Below are 20,586 nucleotides of genomic sequence, written 5' to 3' on the forward strand. Positions count from 1 at the left end.
CACTGTTAGAAGTTGATGGAAGGAGTGGGAGCGTTCAAGTATTACGTAATGCAGTTTGGGGGGGAATGGGGCTTGTAAAACGTCACGGCGCGTTACATGGGGCAGGGGGGTTCAAACAGCGCGTTACGTAACATTCTTTTTAACTTAAATGAAAAAAAACTACGGAATTTCTTTTATGTTTTACATAGACCCCTGAATTGTATTATGTTGCACCCTCACGCTCCGCTCATGTTCCGACAACAGGAAAATAATAGTACCTATTCAAGAAGTGAAAAAATCTTAAAATTTGTAACACAAATTAAGCACAGTAACATGTGTTTGCAATAATTAGATGGACCTCTCTCCACAACAAAAGATTAAAAGATACAGATGTTATTTAAGAGGTTGCAGAGGGAACTACATGTTCATAAATCGTGTATGTTTTCTGAAATCGTTTTCTGCAGTAGGTATTCATTAATGTTTTAAATACGCAAATTTTCAAATTGTTTAAAAATGTCTTTAAGTAAAAAGCCTTAAATACAAAACCTACTATATTGATACTTAGTTTAGAAAAATGATAGATATTAAAAAAAAATAATACCCTTATTTAAAGTGTGATTCCTGATTTCCTGATTTCAAAGTTTTGTGTGATTAATATCTTGACGAAAATTATACAAAATTTCAAAATTTCACCTTGCATTATTCATAATAGACCCTACATAATACACATTTTTGAGATAAGGTTGTTAAGCAGCTTCCAAAAACAAAAATATACAGGGTGTTTAATTAAAATTAAAGATAATGGACTATGCTAGACTTGAGTAAATCACCCTGTATATTCAAATTTATGTTTAAATAGTCCATAGTTGAATTTAAAAGTTGACGTATCCTAGCGTTTTTATAATTTTCTAAAATAATGGCACATGACAATTTTATTCCATAAGTGGTTTCCATACATTATAATTTTTAATGATCACCCTGTATTACATAAAGACCATAAAATCAGATTGTTAAGCAGCTTTTAAAAATATAAAAATATACAGGGTGTTAAAAATAAAGCTTATGGACTACGGTAGTCTTACATGAATCACACTGTAGATTTAAATTTATGTTTAAAAAGCACATTTTTATATATGAAAATCTACGGGTCTCGGCGTTTTTTAAAATTGATTTAAACAAGGACAGAAATAATTTTATTCCATAAGTGCCTCCTTATATATACAGGGTGTTTCAGAAAAAGGTAGCACGATCTCTAAGATAGGTTAAAAACTGAAAAATAATTGGGGTTTGCTTAGTATAAAATTTTTGTAACGGCATGCGTTTTCACGATACAGGGCGTTGAAGCACAAAAAGTTTTACACATTGTTTTCACTATTTTTCCGAAACTACTGGCAACATCGTATATTATTTGTTATACAAAAATTTTTACTAAGTAAAATAAAATATTGAAATAATAAATATGTTATTTTATTTTAAGTTTTTATTAAAAAAGATAAAATAGAAGAATGCATGAGAAGAACAATAAAGGATGAAGCCAAAAATGTATGTAAGGATGGGTGGGGCCAAGCAAGGAAAATGTAAATGTGAAATTAGTAATAAAAGATTATTATTCTAAGTTTTGAACATATTTCATGTCATGGGACATGAAACTACAATTGACAGGGATAACCAGACACATGAACTAAAAAGAAGAATCGTTCTTGGGTGGGCAGCATTTGGAAAACTGAGAGAAACTTTTAAAAGTGAGTTGCAAACATGCCTAAAGAGAAAGGTACAGTCGGAAAAATGAAAGAATACCCATGAACGAACATATAAAACACGCTGTATTTTCCTGTCACCGTGTCACACAAAAAATTGGCCAGCGCAAGTACATGTAATAATTATTATTACATGTACTTGCGCTGGGCAATTTTCTTTGTGACACGGTGACAGGAAAATACAGCCTGTTTTATATGTTCGTTCATGGGTATTCTTTCATTTTTCCGACTGTATTTGATCAGTGCGTCCTCCCAGTTTTGACGTACGGATCAGAAACACTTACCTTACCTAAAGCCTCGGCTACCAAACTAAGAGTAACGCAGAGAAGAATGGAGCGGTCAATGTTAGGAATAACTCTGCGAGACAAAATCAAAAACGAAGAAATCAGGAGAAGAACAAAGGTGACTGACGTCATCAAAAGGATAGTCAGGTTACAGTGGAAATGGGCAGGGCACATAGCCAGAATGACAGATGGGCGATGGACAAAAAGGTTATTGGAATGGAGGCCAAGAGAAGACAAGAGAAGCGTCGGTTGACCGCCTACAAGATGGACAGACGTTGTTAGAAAGCTAAATAAAAACTGGATGAGAGCGGCGCAGGATAGACGTGGTTGGAAACGAGGGGAGGAGGCCTATGTTCAGCAGTGGACTTCTGAGGCTGGATGATGATTGTAAGTTTTTATTATTACCTCAAATGCGATTAAAATAATAAGAAAGTTCTTTTACCGGGCTTCCGGTACTTTTCGCAACCTAGTTTTCCATTTAGGTTCAAATGGCCGCTTGGGTGTTACGTAACGTTTAGGTAGGGGGAGGGGGTACATAAAAACGTTACGGTGCGTTACAAGGGGGGAACGGGGGTCAAAAATCTTCAAAAATTTGCGTTACGTAATACTTGAACGCTCCCAGAGGTATGGAAAAACCGAGGAGAAGATGGAATTACTGTGTTGTAGGGGAATTGAGAAGTTGGAGGATTGGAGAAGGGCTATTAGATGTAGTGAAAGATTTCACTACAGAGAAAGGTTTAGGTGAAGAAGACACAGTGAACAGAAATGAGTGACAATAAGGACTAAAGAACAGCGACCCCTGAATAAGGTGAAGCTGAGGTAGTAGAATAAGACACACCAAAAAAAGTTACTTGACAAAAATGAGAAGTAGCTATATATAATAAGCTTCATATTTTAAAATTAGTTGCAAATCTACAGGGTCTTCCATAACACTGTCAGAGAATGTAATGGTTGAAAAATTTAGTAAATTAATGCAGTTTAATAGAACTCTTCTATATTAAAAAGATATATTAAAGGTGGATAACTGGGGAAGAGCAGCCAAGAAAAGGGATGGTTAGAAGTGGAAGATGTCGCAGGGGAGGCCAGGGTCCGACTTGGGCTCTCGCGACATAGGAGAGAGAAGAGAACTCTTTAGAGAAGCGGTAGAAACAGTAAAGATAGTGATGATGATATCCAACCTCCGATTGGAAGATGGTACTTAAATAAGAAGCGTGCAGTAGAATTAGGGTGGTACAAATGAAGTGGAAGGAAGCGAGTAATGTGTTGTGTGATAGAAAGATTCCTTTGAAACTGAAGGAGGAATTCTTTGAAATTTAAAGGAAAATAACTAGATTAAATAATTGTTCAATCTCAAATTAATCCCTTAATTTGTAATCTCACATTATTCTTAACTTCCTAAACTTTTATAGTTTCACCGTGTATAATTGAAACATTGGGAAACATATCGAGTAATATTTTAATTATTACAGTCCAGTGAACTTTCTGCAACCTAAATCAATAGCCAAACCGTGGTATTTCCATTTGAACTTCCTAAGTTTTGCAATAGCTTTCTCGATTAATCTGTAGATTGTAAGTTCATAGTTCCTTGTTACCATGCAAGTTATTGATGATTTGTATATTTTGATGAGATTATAAATTAGCCAAAGGGACTATTTTGAGTCGAAGTCTATTATAGAAAGCTACCTGACCAACAACAATAGTGTAATTATCAGTAGCTGTCAATAAAACTACATTCTTACTCCACACTTCAACCATTTATTTACCATCGTCGATCGAGAAGAATCGGAGAGAAAAGGGCATTTTGAACCTGATATTTACATCGAATTGTCTAAGCTCTGTGAAGTTGGCACCTCCAAACACGATTCTTTCCAAAAAAATTTTTTTTTTAATTGTCCATCAAATGTCCACTCTTGTCCAGCAAACAATTTTTTTTGTCCACCTTTTGTTTACGAGATACTAAAAAAACGTGAAATAAGGCCCAACACCCCCAAGTCAAAAAAACGTCGTAAAAACTGATACGTTTGATTGTCCAACTGTTGTCCACACTTGTCCAGGCATTTTTTTAATTGTCCACCTTTTATTTATTTAAATTAGCAATAATTATCGTTTGCTAGTAAAAATGCCAAAAAAATAAGAATTTTTGGAAATTTTTTTTCACGTTTGATTGTCCATCGAATGTCCACCCTTGTCCAGCAAAAATTTTTTTTTGTCCACCTTTTGTTTACGAGATACTAAAAAAACGTGAAATAAGGCCTAACACACCGAAGTCAAAAAAACGTCGTAAAAACTGATACGTTTGATTGTCCATCTGTTGTCCACACTTGTCCAGGCATTTTTTTTAATTGTCCACCTTTTATTTATTTAAATTAGCAATAATTATCGTTTGCTAGTAAAAATGCCAAAAAATAAGAATTTTTGGAAATTTTTTTTCACGTTTGACTGTCCGTCGAATATCCACCCTTGTCCAGCTAAAAGCTTTTTTGTCCACCTTTTTTGAAAAATATAGTGTAAAATAATTTTTCGGACTGGGAAAAAGTACAGTTTTCCGAATTCGAGATAAAGTTGTCAAAACTGACAGGTTTCGATTGTCCAATAGTTGTCCACACGTGTTCAGGAATTTTTTTTACTTTTCCACTTTTTTCTTCATTATAGGAATAGTTGTAGTTTTTTAATAAAAATGTCAAGAAAAAAAAACAAATCTAATATTTACTCGTATGATTGTAAATCTCGGCTTCGCCTCTGGGTACAAACTTCACACTCGTAAATAAAATAAGTCCTAGTTATGTAATATACTATTTTTGAAAAAATTTTTCATTTTTGTGCCTGAACACGTTTGTGCCTGAACACGTGTGGACAACTATTGGACAATCGGAACCTGTCAGTTTTGACGACTTTATCTCGAATTTGGAAAACTGCATGTTTTCCCAGTCCGAAAAATTATTTTAAACTATATTTTTCAAAAAAGGTGGACAAAAAAACTTTTAACTGGACAAGGGTGGACATTCGACGGACAATTAAACGTGAAAAAAAATTTCCAAAAATTCTCATTTTTTGGCATTTTTACTAACAAACAATAATTATTGCTAATTTAAATAAACAAAAGGTGGACAATTAAAAAAATGCCTGGACCAGTGTGTACAACAGTTGGACAATCAAACGTATCAGTTTTTACAACGTTTTTTTGACTTCGGTGTGTTGGTTCTTATTTCACGTTTTTTTGGTATCTCGTAAACAAAAGGTGGACTAAAAAAAATTTTGGCTGGACAAGGGTGGACATTCGATGGACAATCAAACGTGAAAAAAAATTTCCAAAAATTCTTATTTTTTTGGCATTTTTACTAGCAAACGATAATTATTGCTAATTTAAATAAATAAAAGGTGGACAATTAAAAAAAATGCCTGGACAAGTGTGGACAACGGTTGGACAATCAAACGTATCAGTTTTTACGGCGTTTTTTTGACTTGGGGGTGTTGGGCCTTATTTCACGTTTTTTTAGTATCTCGTAAACAAAAGGTGGACAAAAAAAATTGTGTGCTGGACAAGAGTGGACATTTGATGGACAATTAAAAAAAAATTTTTTTTTTGAAAAAATCGTATTTGGAGGTGCCAACTTCACAGAGCTAATTGTCTAATAATAATAATATAATTTGTTTTGTAAGAACGATTTCCGAAGAGGAAATCGAAACGTCAAAATAAACGTATTTTCAACTGAACTTGTAGTTAAGTCTCATTAAAAATAGTAAAAATAAATAATATTGCCATAAATACTATGAGAAAATAATGTTCAGTACCATCGGCAAAATATTTTTGTAATCTGTTTATTTCTAGCAGCAAAAGTCTCTTTCTCTCAAGAACATAATATTCTAATAAGGAATTTCAAGTACTATTAGGCTTTAAAAACCCCACGAACAAAAGACCTAAGAGAGTATCTTTGACCTTTTTCTCTTCAACAAACAATCACAAACGGCTACTTGATCGTGCTGCTTTATTATTTCTGGACATTTATTTCCAATAATCTCGGAATATCTAATTAATGACAGTTTTTTATCGACAGATATCGGCGCGTAGGTATAAAAGTCATTAAATAAATTAAATTGGACATACCGCTCAATTAATTCTGAAACACATTTTGGAATTTATAAAAAATGACCCCACGGGGTCCCGGTTTCTATCTATAATTAGGCATTCTTAAAATATATTTGATCGAGAACGTGCTTATTTTGGTAAATTTTTACAAAATGTTATTAATAAACTCGTAACAAACCATCATGGTATTGTTTTATATTAATTAGAAATTAAGTACCCTTCTTCTTCTTCTTCTTCTTCTTCTTTTGTATAGACATGACTCTGTCTGTTCCTTCAATGTGCCTCTTAATATTAATATCTAGTAAGTTGTCTTTCGATCGTTTTCTTAATCTTCCCACTGATCGCCTTCCTATTGGGGAACCGTCTCTCACCGTACTTTACTTACTACTCTACTTGTTGGCATTCTGCTTATGTGTAGAGCTTCACGATATTCGATAAAAATCGAAAATCAATACGATACCGATACAATACATACCTTAGCAATATTAATGTCGATACGATACTCATTCTTTGAAATCAATACAATAGTGTTGTATGAATATTGTCGATACGCCTGCCGCGATATTATTGAGATTATCGATATCAAGAAAAAAAAATAAAACGCCACGTGAGTGCTACATAAGGCCTATTATACAGTTAAAATATAAGAGTTATAAAACGCACAAGTGCGTATGCTTTCCATTAATGCGAGACAGAAGGATGATGAACCCAAGTCAATCAATTTCGATATTTTATTTTTAAAATCATCAGATAATATCGATGTTTTTGAAAAGAAATTGAAAACTACTTGCAATCTCCAAGACCTGTACCAGACACAAATATTTTATTATGGGGGAAATCATATAGTAGTATTTTCCCCGTTTTATCTCGGATAGATAGGGATCTTTTGGGTGTCCAAACGACGTCCGTACCAGTCGAGCGGCTTTTGTCTGAGGCTGCGCTGGTACAAAAAAATTGTGTGATCATTTGCGTGAACAGATGAATGAAGAGCTCTTTAAAAGGTAATATTTTTTGTGAGGTTACAATGTAATTTATCCTATTTCTAAAGAATTGTTTTTTTATTAATTTAATCCTTTTAATGTCGATATTTTATCGAGTATTGTATCGATATCGTATCGAAATCAATATCAATACGATATTTTTATAAGAAAGTATTGCCGATATCGATACACGATACGATACTTTATTGGCATAACCAATACAATACTCAATACTTAAAAAGTATCGATATTGTATCGTATCGTGAAGCTCTACTTATGTGGTCATTCAATTCTATTCTTCTGTTTCTTACCCAATTATTAATGTTGTCCACCTTGCATCTCCGTCGTATATCTGTACTTCTAGCTCTGTCCCATAGAGTCTTACTATCGATTTTTCGAAGGGTTTTCATCTCTGCTGTTTCGAGCAATATTTTTGTCCTCTCTGTGTCGGGTCGTGTTTCTGTCGCGTATGTCATTATTGGTCTGATGACTGTTTTGTAAATTCTGCTTTTCATTTCTTTTTCGATATTTTTATTTCTCCATAGTGTGTCATTCAGGCAACCTGCGGCTCTGTTTGCTCTATTCACTTGATCTTCCACTTCTGTTTTGAGCCTTCCGTAGCTAGATAGTGTGATGCTAAGATATTTAAACTTCATCACTTGTTCTATTATCTGACCTTCCAGCTCCAATTTACATTGGATTTGCTGTTATAACCATGCATTGTATTTTTTTGGGGAAATTTACATGTTAAATTTTCTGGCGGTTATGTTAAATTGGTGCAGCCTACGATGTAAATCGTCTTCACTTTGAGAGATTAGTATTGCGTCGTCTGTATAGCAGATTATTTTAAGTTGTTTTTCTCCCAATTGATTTGCGACAAATTTTTGATAAATGCCGCTATAATAAAAAAAAATGGTGCTACTATACTATGCGGTCTACCCCGATGATGAGGTCTACCTGTGGCATATATGAAGGGCTTGGGGGAAAAAGGTAACAAGCCACAAAAGTAGAAAATGGAGAAAACCTAGTTTGAAACTTTCAATCAAATCCTTAAATCAGAGTTTTTATTATAACACAACAATATTTTTTTAAATGAAGCTTTATTCTGATTATAAGCAATTTACAAACTAAAAAAAACATACGGAACTCTTAACTAAAAGAGAAAAAATATTTTTCTTGAGCAACGTGGCTTACTCCTTTTTTACAAAAACATTGTTGTAAGATTTTCTTATCTAAGACGATGTTTCTATTTTACTCGTCCAAGTCAAAATTCTGCGTTTCCGGATCTTCTGCGAGGTCTGTTGACTGTTGTCGAACGCCAAGCTCAAAGTAAAAGTCGTGATAAACTAAAGGAATATAAGGCATGAGTTCCCTTAAATTTTTTAGCTTATTTTCGTTAAGAGGTACAGATGTGGTATATTTTGGAGGAAGATCTCTTAGATTTATTCGATTTCCATCTTTTACTCCTCGCTTACCAATATTGACCGATTTAAACTCTTCATTTAAAAAGTGTTTCACAAGCATTGTGTTGGGTTTATCCGCCTCAAATCTAAAACATCTAACTTGACTAAAACGTAAAGGTTCTTTTTCGTCTGTCGTCTGTTTTTTGTTAGTTTGCCTTTGCAGCTCGTCAAAGGAAATAAAATCTTTTTGTTGCATCTTGATAACTTCAAATGGATTGGTTTTTTTGGCTTTTCTTATAACGTCGCACCATTGATTGGGATGATAGATTTGGGCCGTAAATTTCTTTTTCTTCTCAATTAGGGCGAAATCACGATCTGAGGGTAAGCGCGTATGCCCACTTACAAGAAAGCGATGTTCGATAGCCAAAAACTGTTTTTCTCTGACTAGTTGCATATATACTGATACTGACATCAGAGCCCAGTTTTTATTTTGACCCCCACAGTTATCGGTGTAAATGATAAGCTCTTTATTGTCAGTATTTGTTAGGAACATTTCGATATATTTTAGTAGTGCACTGGCAATTTCATCACTACCCCTCTTTGCCACATTTTCGGTCCAAGTGAACATGTACCCCTGCTCTCTGTTGCAGTTATGGATGCCCAAATTGTACATCCATGCCTTTCTCAAATAAAATGCTTTTCCCACAGCCAAATTCGGCACTGGCAATGCCTGTTGTAAATCAAATGAAATTACTTCCTTTTCATCTGTTAATTTAGCATGTGCAGACTCTTTTATCAAGTCCTGTTGCATCGCCTCAGCCCTTCTTTGATGCAACTCTAACTTTAACTTAAATTGTTGACATTCTTCAGCATTTTCTTTATTTAGTCCAGAAAGCCACTGCGCATCTGCTAGGAAAAATATTCTAATTCGGATTTTTTGCACAATCTTACTCAAAAAGGAGCCCTTTTAACAAATTTGCATGTTGCCAGGACCAAAAGTTGGTCAAAAATTTTTTAAACGTTTTTTTTTTGTTTTTTTCCTAAAATTATTTTTTTTGCATGGAACAAATTTTTTTTAGGTTTTTTGGATCATTCCAAACAGAAAACGTCTTTAGTGACTTTTCTCTAAAGTTGATAGTAGATAAGCGATTAAAAATTGAAAAATTGCGAATTCGGCCATTTTTAACCGTCAAAAACTATGTGAAAAACTAAAAATTTGAATGTTGCCAAGGTAGGTAGATATTCTTTAAACATCGATTGATAAAATCCCGAAGAGTTTTTTGCAATACAATATTAAAAACTCCTTTGTTTTTTAATTGCTGATCAAGCGTGCACGACACTATTTTCCACCGTTGCATGTGTATGCAGTATGGTGCAAATGAAAGGAATAAATTAATTATTTCGTAAACCGGCGACTTTAAGGAAAAATCCCGAAACAGGTCGATTTTTATTTTTAAGTCATGATATTGTGACATATATGGTATACTAGTGACGTCATCCATTTGGGCGTGATGACGTAATCGATGATTTTTTTAAATGAGAATAGGGGTCGTGTGCTAGCTCATTTGAAAGGCTCTTCAATTCTCTATTCAGTAATATAAACATTTACATAATTATTTATACAGGGTGTCCAATAATTTAATTTTTTTGTCAATTTGCCAAATGATTTAATTTAATAAAAATTTTTTGGACACCCTGTATAAATAATTTTGTACATGTTTATATTACTGAATAGAGAATTGAAGAACCTTTCAAATGAGCCAGCACACGACCCGTATTCTCATTTAAAAAAATCATCGATTACGTCATCACGCCCAGATGGATGATGTCACTAGTATACTATATATGCCACAATATCATAACCTAAAAATAAAAACCGACATGTTTTGGGATTTTTCCTTAAAGTCACCGGTTTACGAAATAACGAATTTATTCCTTTCATTTGCACCATACTGTATACACATGCAACGGTGGAAAATAGTGTCGCGCACGCTTGATTGGCAATTAAAAAACAAAGGGGTTTTTGAAACTGTATTGCAAAAAACTCTTCGGGATTTCATCAATCGATGTTTAAAGAATATCTACCTACCTTGGCAACATTCAAATTTTCAGTTTTTCACATAGTTTTTGAGGGTTAAAAATGGCCGATTTCGCAATTTTTCAATTTTTAATCGCTTTTATGTCAAAAACTATCAACTTTAGAGAAAAGTCACTAAAGACCTTTTCTGTTTGGAATGATCCGAAAAACGTAAAAAAAATTTGTTCCATGCAAAAAAAATAATTTTAGGAAAAAAACAAAAAAAAACGTTTAAAAAATTTTTGACCAACATGTTCAAAAAGCAACATGGTCCTGGCAACATGAAATTTGTTAAAAGGGGTCCTTTTTGAGTAAGATTGTGCAAAAAATCCGAATTAGAATATTTTTCCTAGCGGATGCGCAGTGGCTTTCTGGACTAATTTGATTCGAGCGAGACATTGTATGAATCGCATGTTTGGCATGTATCCGGTTTTGGCAGTTTAAATCCTATATTATATTGCGAGCAAAAAACTCTTCTGTAATACATTTCTTTCACTGGGACAATATGTTTGGCATTGCACCAAGGTATATAATAATCTGTATATAAAGATGATATGGACAAATCGTGATTGATCTAAGTGCGGTTGGGGTTATCTTGCCTGCTGTAATGGCTGGAATATTTGGGTAATGCTTGAATATGTCGATGGATGGACATAATTCTCTCTTCAGATATTTTGTTTTTTCTGTTCGTATGTTTTCCTCGCTTATCAGTTTTTGGAGTAGACTTTCCTTCCTTTATTTGGAACAGATATTATATATCCACTTTTTTGACTGCTGGAGACCATGAACTGCCAAAAATTCAGATTTGCATACTTCTTTGTCGGTGGCATTAATCTTTGTATAATATTTAAATGATACACTTCTACAAGATGTTTGGCGTTTGATTTTTTTGGGTAACTTCTTTTTTTGGAAATGCATTTTATTCTACCAAATAAGTAGTTATTTTGTTGCTGTCGAGTCCCCAGATTCCAAAATGCATGAAAAATTTCTTCTTCTTTCCCCATCAGGCTTGTTCTACATTTGTGTTTGCATTTACATGGTTCTCCAATAGCTTTAGGTTCGATTTCAGTCCCTTGGTATGTTTTGTACCCATGGCCCAGATTTCTTCTTGTTTTCTCCCGGTCCCTTTTCTTAGAATGAACTTTTCTCCAGCGTGAGGGCGTTGAATTTTCTGGAAAACTTAGATAACCTCTAGAAATATCTTGTTTCTGATCCGAGGGATCGTTGGACTCATTTTCGTCCTGAAAAAAAATGTATAATTTTTTGCAATAAGGTAATAAGCCACACACATTTTTCGTAGAAATTCTGCTAGGCATATGAACAAAAATACTGCAGCCGGAGATATAACGCAGTACACATCGTAGTTACACAACATTACTGCGTTATGTAGACGTATTGTACGTAAAGGCAACAATACATATTTCGATACATAGGTAAAATATGAAATTTTATATTAAGCTTAAAAATAACAAAATCTTTTGCTAAAAAACGGAACAAGCCGCATAGAAATAAACTTACCAATATATGTGTAACTCCTTCTGTTGAACAGTCACTTTCAGTAACACTGTAATCTTTATCATTCATATCGTCATCTGAATCAAAATCAGAGAATTCACTTCCACTACTACTCTCAAAATCAACTTTTCTTTTAGTTCGGCGTAATTTATAGTCATCCATCTTGAAAATCGCCTGTGGCATGTTCCTTTTCTAACCAAAAAGTTCTGAATTTTGGCAATAAGGCTTTTCATTCACAGTCATTTGTTTCGAGCTTCTGTCATGTGTCACATAATATTAATATATCTACGACATACGTTATTGGTATATACAATAATACAAACCAAAGACGTATGACGTAGATATATTAATATTATGTGACACATGACAGAAGCTCGAAACAAGTGACAATCGATGAAAAGCCCTATTGTTAAGAAAGAAATTCGCGTATAGAGGCGCCATCTCTTTATCAATAGCTGAAATAATTGATCAGCAGTTTCGTTGCACACTTGCAGGTATCTTTTAGAGGAAATCTAATTTTTTAGATTTATGTGGCTTGTTACCTTTTTCCCCCAAGCCCTTCATATACAGTGCTAGTCAAAAGTCCGTATCCCCCCTCGTATCTTTTGAACGGTTATACCTATAATAGTGAAATTTGGAGTGAGGAAATAAACGGACGTAAGCTTCTTAACTAGTTATGACAGGTGACGTAATAGTGACAGATGACGTTACAGAGCCACTGTGACCGATAATTTTAAATGGGACCTTATAGCAAGTGATACCTCGTTTGAAAGGTATTTAAAATACCTATTCAGTCATACTAATTTTTTTGGGTTTAAGTTGATTTTGATTTTGGTGAATAAATTAAATAAATATAATATTGTAGTTTCGAATTTAATTAATAAAAATTCAAATGTCCGCCTATGGATTTTTTGTCAAAAAAGTTGACGTTTTTTAATTCTCTAGTAATTTTTACGTCAACGTCAACCTGTTTGACAAGTAATCATAGGCGGAATTTTGAATTTTTATTAATTAAATGCGAAACTACAATTTTATATTTATTTCATTTATTCATCAAAATTTGCTTAAACCCAAACAAAGTTAGTATGACTGAATAGGTATTTTAAATACCTTTCATACGAGGTATCACTTGCCATAAGGTCCCATTTAAAATTATCGGTCACAGTGGCTCTGTAACGTCATCTGTCACTATGACGTCACCTGTCATAACTAGTTAAGAAGCTTACGTCCGTTTATTTTCTCCCTCCAAATTTCACTATTATAGGTATAACCGTTCAAAAGATACGAGGGGGGGTACGGACTTTTGACTAGCACTGTATAATAGTGTGCAGAATAAGCCAATTCTGTGGCTTATTCCCAACTAAAATAGTATATTGATATGACAAAGTATTAATTTGTAAAATTAAAATAATAATTTTTCTTTTTCTGCGTTTTATTCATTTTGTAAAGATTTTTTTGTCGGTACTGTATACCTGCGCAACTAAAGACCATAATCCTTTTTCATAGGGGTTTGTACAGAATAATGAAAATCTTTAGAAATTGAATAAAACTCATAAAAGTCTGAATAATTATTATGTTAATTTTACAAATTAATACTTTGTCATATGAATTTACTATTTTAGTTGGGAATAAGCCACAAAATTTGTTTTTTCACAACTAAAATAGCAAAATGATATGACAAAGTATTAATTTGTATTAAAATAATATCTATTTCGTCTGATTTATGCGTTTTATTTATTTTGTAAAGATTTTTTTACCGGCACTGTAATATTATAATATCTACAGGTTTTGCATCGCATACCTCAGTAAAAGTCAAGCTATAGCAGAAACGCAACTGTAGACCGCATACTCTAGTGGCACCAAAAAAAAATGATTTATCGTGATATCCTAGAAAGATGAAAGAAATGGTTTAGTATCTCGAGAATTACACTTCCAAATAAAAAACCAAAAAACAGGTGTTTATTATTTTTCAAAAATCTATTGATTGACTTCAAATACGACCCCCAACCCCACTCCCTGGGTTTGTGGAGTTGTGGTCCCGTTTTTAGTACAGATTTTAATTCTACATAAGTAAAAAAGTAAACAAGTTTTTTCTGAATGTTTTTCGATTCGTGGTAGATGGCGCCGATAGTCGTAAAAAATATAGAACTAATGTGTATCTTAAAAAGTAGGTATGCTTTTTCTCATGAGCAGGGCCGCCGCTAAAGTGTTGGCCGCCCGTGTGCAACTTAATATTTGCCGCCCCCTTCCAACACTTTAGTCGTTTCAACGTAGGTACTAGTATTTAAAGAAATATGCAGGACACCATAAGGCATATATGAATAATAATTGCTCTGATCTCGACGTTACTATATTTAAATATATAGGCCTGGATCCCGCGTACCAAAAAAAAGTTGATTAATAGCAAGCTGAAAAGTTGTTAATAGCTTAACGGTGTCTAGTCGGACAAACTTTGATGTACGGGAACACTGGAACAGGAAAAGTTTTAATTGTGGAACAGGTTAAAAATTTGGAACGTCAGACTACGAAAACGTTCCATGTATTTTGTCGTACATAACTTCCAATTGATTTGTTACCGTTTCACTAAACTCTGATGCAGAAATCAGACTGGTGTTTATCACCAACTGGGCATTTTAATGAGTGGAACACGAAGAACATGTCAAATGACAGGAATCATGAGGAATCATGTTGGTTAGTAATATCAGTCTGATTTTTGCATGAGAGTTTAATGAAAGGGTAACAAATCAATTGGATGCTCTGTTCGACAAAATACATGGGACGTTTTCGTAATCTGACGTTCCAAATTTTTAAACTGTTCCACAATTAAAACTTGTCCCCCCTGTTCTAGTGTTCCGGTACATCAAAGTTTGCCCGACTAGACACCGTTAAGCTATTAACAAGTTTTCAGCTTGCTATTAATCAACTTTTTTTTGGTACGCGGGACCCAGGCCTATTTGAAATACAGTAGTGTGCAAAAGAAAAGCGTGTCTAAAATCATCAAATTCTCAACTTAGACTCAATTATAACCCTATCCATAACAATACATAAGCATAAAGGAACAATATCATAACAGCAACCGTCGAGTAATAAAAAAGTTTTTTTAAACCATCTGGTAATAAAATAGACTTTTTTATTACTCAATGAGAACAACTTAACACTTAAACGCCCAACCTTTTTTAGGTTTCATGTACGCCCAAGGGTGGGTAAAAAATGTCCACCATGAAAATAGCTAATATATTTATTGAGAGTTGTTGGAAATGGATTAAACGTAAGAATCTTATGCTTAATAAACACAACATCTTCTAAAATATTAATATAAACAATTTACAAACCTTACAACAAAATTACAATGTACATCAAAATTAACATACCAGTAAAAGCCAGTAATTCAGATTTGTCGATTTTCTCCACATTCTTCCTTTTAGCCTCCTCATTGGTGGATAATTATGTCGATTATATAATTAAACGTCGATAATTATATGGATTATGTTCCTACCAACGAGAAATTATATAGAAACCTTTAGTAACAAGTTTTACCAAGGGTGTACTTTTTATGCCCACCCATATTTAACTCAAGTTAATACTTTTATTTTCAAAAATATCGGTAGTACCAATTTAACATTCGATAAAAGGCTGTCTTTTTAACAATAAATAATTTTTGGAAATTTTTTAAATATGTAATAAATATGTTACAAGGGAATAAGCATTAGGTGGACTTTTTTTACCCACCCTTGGGCGTTTAAGGGTTAACAAGCATCTAAATTCTCGGAAAGTATCCTATTGTCGTATCGTAGGGGAGACCGGGGCTAGTTGACTAAAGGGGTTAATTGACTAATTGCCTCTAGTTCCTCTAATGTGTAACAGATGTCGCCTGTAGACACGATATCTGAGCTGCCCACTCTTGCGCCTCCATTTTACACTATCGCTGTTATGGTGGCTTGTGTTTTGTGTCAGTGAGAAGGAGAAATCTACAGTCATCCTTGGTAAGTAATTACTTTCGTTCTTAATATTTTCGTATTATTATCTATATAATTATTCGTCACAAATTTCACTGAATATTTTTGAGAACTAACATACATTGATTATGATTTGACGAGATTTATTCGCATCTACGTTAACGCATGTCCATCATACGGTTTTCGGAATGATAAGGTGACGTATGGGGCTTGTTGACTAAGCCATGCCGGGGTCTGTTGACTTAGTGGACAAACCCCGTTATGTACTCAAATTTCATAATTTGTGAACTAAGCTGGCATTTTACAATGGATTAATTAGTTTATGGTGATATCGAGGCATTTGGATACTATTAGCAACTGTTAAATTGCATAATATGCATACATATTATGTTACTTCAAATGTAAATCTATCTGAAGCGTTAATCGTCTTTATTTTTGATACAGCAGAACTAAACAGGGATATGTCCTCTGAATGAGGGTCCTTCACAGAGAGTGACTTCTTGCCATCATATATGACAGACAGGCCTACACCAGCAAATGAAGAAGGAAACGCTACCGAAGACAATATAAATATTTCAACAGTGGAACAAGCTGTTGGAGCTGATGGAGAATCCACCGACAATTTTAGAAAATTTCCCAGATGTCAACGACAATTTGTCTGCAAACACAGCCGCATCGACAAAAATAGAACCTGCAAGTTCGATAATGCTTTCCCCTGAAGAAGTAAGGCCCTTTCTAAAAGCAGGTCCTCGACCAAATTCGAGAAACCCACGGAAGAAGCGACAGACTGCTATTTTAATCGATACTCCGATATAAGATGCTCTCGCGGAAGAAAGACAGAATACGAAAGGAAAGAAAGGTCCACATAAAAGAAAATCATGCAACCAAAAGAAAGACATCAAGAACACGAAAATTAGAGACGGTCGAAAATTTCTTTTCCGGGAAGAAAGCCCGATTCCATCTACTTCTGCAGCTCATCATGACCTTATACCTTCGGAATCTACTGAGGATGAAACACAGTGCTTCGTATGTGAAGAACCCTATCCAAATAGCACTAGAGGGGATGACTGGGTGCAGTGCACTGACTGGGTGCAGTGCACCCATTGCAGCAGATGGGCCCACATCAAATGCACGAACAAAAATATCACTTTTTTCAGATGCATTAATTGTGATTCGGACGATGATTTGTGAATTTCGTTTTAATCTTAATATCTGTAATAGTGTAATAATCAAAATAAACGTGAAAAATGGATCTGAATTTGTTTTTTGATTGTGTCACTATTATTACCCTTATGATATCACTAAGAAAATATTGAGTCAACTAACCCCAGGTCGTTAGTCAACTTACCCCGCACCCGGGGCTAGTTGACTTATTTGACAAAGCAATCAAAATTTGCTTAAAACTTTTTTCTACGGAAAATTCGAATATATTGAAAATATGTATAGAATACCTGAAGGAGTATTGAACGCTCTGACATACTTTAAATTAACAATATGCAAAAAATAAATCAGTAAAAATTAATTATAGAAAAAATAAGTCAACAAACCCCAGTCTCCCCTACTCTCTTAACAAATCATAAATTTTCAAAATTTGAAAAAATCGCATATGAGCTACGTAGATAAAAATATCTTAAAGTCCGAAATTCGCCAGCCACTTTGAACTAAAAAGCATTCCCGGAACTACTTTATGACTACAGCTGCAAAAGGGCAGTTCATATAATAAATAACATTTTCTGGCATTTTTGTTTAGATTGTTTGGAATATTAGAGTTTATAGAAATATCTAAATCATTACTATTTAATTTTTTGAATTTATTTTCGTTTTAAAAAAAGTATTATCATCAGTGGCCTGCTTTTGGCCGCCCCTATAATCGGCCGCCCGTGTGCGATGCACACTTTGCACAAATGGTAGCGGCGGCCCTGCATGAGATCTTTCAGTGCGTCACAGTTTTTCGATTTCTTTCTAACGCATTAAATTGTATGTGACAGAAAAAAACGCACGTCGGTGATTACATTTCGTCGGTGACATTTATAACATTTATTCTAGTTGTCAATAGATGGCGCCATAATCGAAAATAAAATAATTTGCGAATTATATAATATATCTACGAATATAATCTGAACAATTTATAAGACTATACAAATCAAAGAAAATACCATTTTATAAATGCAATAAACACAATTGATTTATTTTTTGCCAAATTGCAAATAAAATGTGACAACTGTCAGATTTAACTAAAATTTCATGTCACTAAAATGTATATTATCACGGACTTACCTTTTTTTCTATCATTTGTGACGCACTGAAAAATGCTCATGAAAAGAAGTCTAATAGTTATAATATCTACCTACCTACCAAATGGATGAACCAAAAAAATTACATCAAACATAGTCCACTTTTTGATTACGTATTTATTATCTAATAAAGAAAATAAATTGCTTACCTACAAGCAAAAAGAACAAGAAGTAATTTGAGGGATGTTATTATTTTAATTTAATCGATATTTCATTTTGAAAAATAAAAATACTATGATTACCTATTAGATTTTTAGAGAATTAAAGAATTAAACAATATTACAATATTGCATTAACATATTTACAACTTATTTTAATTATTTTAATTGTTTTAAATGTTTTCAGCGAAAAAATTTATTTCGTCTTAATTATAAGTACCTACCCCCGGAGTTGGGTGAGGATGGAAATTTTTATGATACCTATCTAGTGAATACAGAATCAAACTCTGCAATAAAAATGGGGATTCCTGAAAAATATTAAACACGTATTTTTTAGTTGTTTTTTCTTGGAACTGTAGGTAAGTATTTTTCGAGATATTGGACCGTTCCAAAATTTTCCTAGGGTATCAGAATTAATTGTACTTTTCCAATTATAACATTAGATATCCATAAAAAATTCTAAAAAATGTCTAGAATAAAAGATATTTACTTTTTCAAAAAGAATCAAAATCTGCAATAAGAATGAGGGTCCATATTTTAGATTTCAAAATTACTACCCCCTCCCCGCCCCCAGGCGGGTGGTGAGAGGAGGGTCGTATATGGTATCATTTAACAGATTTAAAAAAAAACTGAACACGTGTTCTTCAGTTTTTTGATCCGATGTACCTACTTAGGTAAATTTCGCGAAATATTCGACCGCCTCGATTGTTTTAACACACCCTGTATAATGAGGCATTATAATAAACACTGTTTACTGCAGCCAATAGTCCATGGGGAGATACCTAGACAGCAAACGCGGATCCAAAAAAGAAGACATTCGACATTCGTGGTTCCAGGTTCCACAACTTACGACAGTGGTATTGAATTAAATCAGTCAAATTATTAAGAAATATTATGAAGAAGGATTGTACGATTGATGTGACTAGATTGACAATAAACAGTACCTAGTTGACAACTTTCAATAGAAGACATAATTACTTACCCGAAGGCTAAAAAATATATCTACCTATTGTCCACAGTTTATAAACTAGAAACTAGAAAACATATTATTTTCTATTTAAAAATCTCGTACAGCTTCTTTCTTCTTCTTTGATTGACTTATGACCTTATTGTTTTACGTCTTGAAACAATTTTCGGCTCATTGCCGATAAAGGCAATAACAAAAGATTCTCCCAAAAAAGTCATAAATCAGGCTCCTCCCTAAGAAAAGAATATGCCAGGGAACACATTAACTTGGTAGCTGCTGCCATCTACTCGCGATTTTGTCAACTCCCTCTCTTAGTCTCGTTTCAGGGTCACCGTAATTTATGTTCTCATCTGGCCGCCTGATACATAACCGTTGATAACAGGATCCAGGATCATGTCATTAAAATTGTGTAAACATGCAAAGGTATTGTAATAATCTGGTGTAGAAGTATAAATATTTCTTTACAAAAGCAAATAATTATACATCATCGTAATATATTAAAATGCAGAACATTGGTTTCATAGTCACTACCAAAAATTCCAGCTAATATATTATTGTGGTGTGTAATTAGAAATACAGAATTGTATAAAAAGTTGCCTAAAAAAAGCTTTACCAGAAAACAACAGACTTTGGGATTTAATTTGTAAAATATTTGTTTACTACGGTTGTCAGATGCAAACATGTGAGGTTATGTGTGTTCACTGAACATAAACACACAATTTGAAGGCGTAAAACAGGTTTGAATGATAAAATTAACTAAATATGCTAATAACTACAATTTTAGAAGTACTTACTACTTATTTTAGAGTCTATAGGGACTAAATTTGACCAGATTTTAGCACAAAACACTGACAAAGTTCACGCCCGACTCGATATCATACAACACTACACACTTTTGCACTTGCGAGGCGAACGTGAGACGATTACAGCCGGAGGAGACCGAGGCTGATAGGAAGCGTCAATTTTGATTTATTTTTATGCAGTTTGTCCAAATAAAATATTTTAAAAAAGTAGTTGAGATTTTGTGTGATTTTTAGCCGGTATTACATAGTTGTCTGAGTTAAAATTAATAATGTGACTAAGATAATTATATTGTGCCGAACTGAACCTATAAATAATGAATTATCGT

General features: G+C 33.6%; 1 protein-coding gene across 1 annotated transcript in view; it reads right to left on the reverse strand.

Moving 5' to 3' along the window:
- The window catches only part of LOC126883379 (zinc finger protein 91-like), a 250,150-nt gene extending 229,812 nt beyond the window's left edge, over positions 1 to 20,338 (reverse strand). The window contains exon 1 of the mRNA XM_050648903.1: positions 20,252 to 20,338. The gene's annotated coding sequence lies outside the window, so the exon portion shown is untranslated. The remainder of the gene's footprint in view (positions 1 to 20,251) is intronic.
- Positions 20,339 to 20,586: the final 248 nt, after the last annotated feature.

Source organism: Diabrotica virgifera, chromosome 4 (genome assembly GCF_917563875.1).
Source record: "Diabrotica virgifera virgifera chromosome 4, PGI_DIABVI_V3a".
NCBI lineage: Eukaryota > Metazoa > Arthropoda > Insecta > Coleoptera > Chrysomelidae > Diabrotica > Diabrotica virgifera.